This window comes from Chiloscyllium punctatum, chromosome 36, assembly GCF_047496795.1.
Source record: "Chiloscyllium punctatum isolate Juve2018m chromosome 36, sChiPun1.3, whole genome shotgun sequence".
NCBI lineage: Eukaryota > Metazoa > Chordata > Chondrichthyes > Orectolobiformes > Hemiscylliidae > Chiloscyllium > Chiloscyllium punctatum.
In genome coordinates, this window is record NC_092774.1 from 4558431 (window position 1) to 4562804 (window position 4374).

Consider the following 4374-nt stretch of genomic DNA (forward strand, 5'->3'; position numbering starts at 1 on the left):
TGGATTCCTTTCCCTCCTCCCCTACACCCGAACATTTGGAAATTTCTCTTCGTCCACTTTGTCAAGTGACATCCACGCCCCATGATTTGAATACACAAGACGAAACCCCTTCTTCTGTCCCTCGATTCGATCTCCCCTCGTTCTTCCAACCTTGATCAATGAGCCAAGGAGGGGGCAGATTGAGTTTAATTTGGATAAACACGAGGTGCTACATTTTGGTCAAACATACAAGGGAAGGACTTAGCCAGTAGGGCCCTGGGTCAGTGTTGGAGAACAGGGGGGACCTAGGGGCTCAGGGACACCATCCTTTGAAGGTTGTGTCACAGGGAGACGGGGAGGGGGGGGGTGAGGTGTTGGAGAACAGGGGGGACCTAGGGGCTCAGGGACACCATCCTTTGAAGGTTGTGTCACTGGGAGACGGGGAGGGGGGGGGTGAGGTGTTGGAGAACAGGGGGACCTAGGGGCTCAGGGACACCATCCTTTGAAGGTTGTGTCACTGGGAGACGGGGAGGGGAGGGTGAGGTGTTGGAGAACAGGGGGACCTAGGGGCTCAGGGACCCCATCCTTTGAAGGTTGTGTCACTGGGAGACGGGGAGGGGGGGGGTGAGATGTTGGAGAACAGGGGGGACCTAGGGGCTCAGGGACCCCATCCTTTGAAGGTTGTGTCACTGGGAGACAGGGAGGGGAGGGTGAGGTGTTGGAGAACAGGGGGACCTAGGGGCTCAGGGACACCATCCTTTGAAGGTTGTGTCACTGGGAGGGGGGGAGGGGGGGGTGAGGTGTTGGAGAACAGGGGGACCTAGGGGCTCAGGGACACCATCCTTTGAAGGTTGTGTCACTGGGAGATGGGGAGGGGGGGGGTGAGGTGTTGGAGAACAGGGGGACCTAGGGGCTCAGGGACACCATCCTTTGAAGGTTGTGTCACTGGGAGACGGGGAGGGGGTTAAGAAGGTGTTGAGCCACACTTGCCTTCATCGCTCAGACCTGTATTGGAGTTGGGATCGTCGTGTTGCTGTGGGTGAGGGTCCGTCTGGAGTACTCTGTGCAATTCTAATTGTCCTGTTATTAGAATAATACAGACCCTTCGCCCCGCGGAGCATTCATCTTCATCAAAGATCACTGTACCTTTAATTCACTGTCATCCCTGAGCTTGTCTAGCTACTGCTTAAATGGCCCTAACACACCCATCACTCTCTGTGTAAAGAACCTACTGCTGGTATCTCCCCTCAACCTTCCTCTGATCACCTTAAACTTACTCCCCCTGGTGACAGCCATTTCTGCCCTGGGGAAAGGTCTCTGGGCTATCGACTCGATCTCTGCCTCTCATTACCTCATACACCTCTAACCAGTCACCTCTGTTCCCTCCTCCTCTCCAGTGTGAACAGCCTGAGCTCACTCAACCTCTCTCTCTCTCTCACCCACAAGCCCTCCAATCCAGGCAGCATTCTGGTAAATCTCCTCCTCACGCTAGAGACCCGGGTTCAATTCCCGCCTCAGGCAACCCTCTGTGTGGAGTTTGCACATTCTCCCCATGTCTGCGTGGGATTCCTCTGGGTGCTCCGGTTTCCTCCCCCAGTCCAAAGATATGCAGGTTAGAGTGGATTGGCCATGCTAAATTGCCCACAGTATTAGGTGAAGGGGTAAATGTAGGGGAATGGGTCTGGGTGGGTTGCTCTTCGGAGGGTCGGTGTGGACTTGTTGGGCCAAAGGGCCTGATTCCACACTGTAAGTAATCTAATCTTCACCCTCTCTAAAGCGTCGACATCCTTCCTATAAATGAGGTGACCAGAACTGAACACAATGTTCCAAGTGCGGTCTAACCAGGGTTTTACAGAGCTGCAGCAGAACCTCATGGCTCCTAAACTCAATCCCCCCCTTGGTAATGAAAGCCAAAACACCAAACGCTGCCTTAACAACCCAATCGACTTGGGTGGCAACGTTGAGGGATCTATGGACGTGGCCCCCAAGATCCTGCTGTTCCTGCACAATGCCAAGAATCCTGCCTTTAACCCTGTACTCAGCATTTTGTGCGGGGGAGATCGTGCCTTACCAACTTGATAGAGTTCTTCGAGGAAGTGACCGAGTTGATAGATGAAGGAAGGGCTGTTGATGTCATATACTTGGACTTTAGTTAGGTGTTTGATAAGGTTCCCCATGGCAGGATAATGGAGAAAGTGAAGTCACATGGTGTGCAGCATGTTCTAGCTAGGTGGATAAAGAACTGGTTGAACAACAGGAGAGAGAGAGTAGTAGTTGAAGGGAGTTTCTCAAAATGGAGAAAGGTGACCAGTGGTGTTCCACAGGGGTCAGTATTGGGGCCACTGTTGTTTGTAATATGCATAAATGATCTAGAAAAGGGTACTGTTGGTATGATCAGTAAGTTTGCAGATGACACGAAGATTGGTGGAGTAGCAGAAAGCATAAGGGACTGTCAAAGAATACAGGAGAATACAGACAGACTGGAGAGTTGGGCGGAAAAGTGGCAATGGCTTTCAATCCAGACAAATGTGAGGTGATGCATTTAGACAAGTCTAATTCTAGAGCAAATTATATAATGAATGGAAGAGCCTTTGGAAAAGTTGATGGGCAGAGAGATCTGGGAGTGCAGGTCCATTGTACCCTGAAGGCTGCTGCACAGGTAGATAGGGTGGTCCAGAAGGCATATAGTATGCTTGCCTTCATTGGGCAGGGTATTGAGTATAAGAGCTGTCAAGTCATGTTAAAATTGTACAAGACATTGGTTCGGCCACATTTAGAATACTGCGTACAGTTCTGGACGCCAAATTACCAAAAGGATGTGGACGCTTTGGAGAGGGTGCAGAGAAGGTTTACGAGGATGTTGCCTGGTATGGAAGGTGCTAGCTATGAAGAGAGGTTGAGCAAGTTAGGTTTATTTTCACAAGAATACAAAAGGAAATTGAGGTTTATAAAACCATGAAGGGTATAGACAGGGTGGATAGAGACAAGCTTTACCCCCAGGCTGAAGGGTTCAATAGCGAGAGGTCACGCTTTCAAGGTGAGAGGTGGAAAGTTAAGGGGGATACACGTGGCAAGTGCTTCACATAGAGAGTGGTGGGCGTTTGGAATGCGTTGCCAGCAGAGGTGGTAGAGGCAGGCATGGTAGCTTCATTTAAGATGCGTCTGGACACTTGTATGAGTAGATGGGGAGCAGAGGGGTACAGATGCTTAGGAAGTGACCGACAGGTTTAGTCAGTACATTTGGATCGGCTCAGGCTTGGAGGGCCGAAGGGCCTGTTCCTGGGCTGTCAATTATCATTGTTCTTTGCCTCTTGTTCAAATTCACCCTTCCACAATGAATCGCTTCACATTTATCCAGCTTGAACTCCATCCGCCACTTCTCAGCCCAGCTCTGCATCCTGACTGTGTCTTGTTGGAGCCGACAACAACAGCCCTCGATGTTCTCTACGACACCACCGACCTTTGTGTCATCGGCAAACTTACTAACCCACCCACCTCTTCATCCAAGTCCTTTATAAAAACTACAAAGAGCCTACCATGGGGGGAGCGCCTTGCTGAAGTCCATATACATCGCATCCACTGCTCGACCATCGTCAACTTGTCTCATCACATCCTCAAGGTATACAGTCAGACTGGTGAGGCCCTCACAAAGCCATGCTGACTGTCTCTAATCACACTGTTTTTCCAAACACTCATAAATCCTACCTCTCCCAATCCTTTCCTGTATCTTGATTACCACAGACGCAAGACCAACTGGTCTGTGATTCCCGGGGATTTCCCTATTCCCTTTCTCGAACAGAGGAACAACACTCACCTCCCCCCACTCCTCTGGTTCTACTCCCGTGGAGAGTGAGGATGCAGAGATCCATGCCAGAGGCTCCGCAATCTCATTCCTCGCTTCCCGTCATAACCTTTGGATATATTTGGCCTGACCCTGAGGATGTATCCGTCTCGATGCTTCCCAGAGTTTCCAGCACATCCACTTAATATCCATCTGTTCAAGCCTATTAACCTGACCCACGGTGTTCTCACTGTCAACAAGGTCCCTCTCTCCAGTGAATATTGAAGCAAACAAAACACTGTTAGAGCCTCCCCTACCTCTTCAGACTCCAGGCACAAGTTCCCGCCACTATCCCTGATCAGCCGCACCCTCTCCCTGATAATTCTCTCATTCCCCACACAAATGTAGAACGTCTTGGGGTTTTCCCTAATCCTTCCTGCCCAGGCTTTTTCCTGTGCCCCCCCCCGCTCTCCTCAGTCCATTTGTGAGTTAGCTACCATCTAATCCTCTAAAGCTGTGCCAGATCCTTGCTTCCTCAATCTTAAGCAAGCTTCCTCCTGCCTCTTGACGAGAAACTCCCCTGCTCCTGTCATCTGAGGCCCCTTCACCTTTCC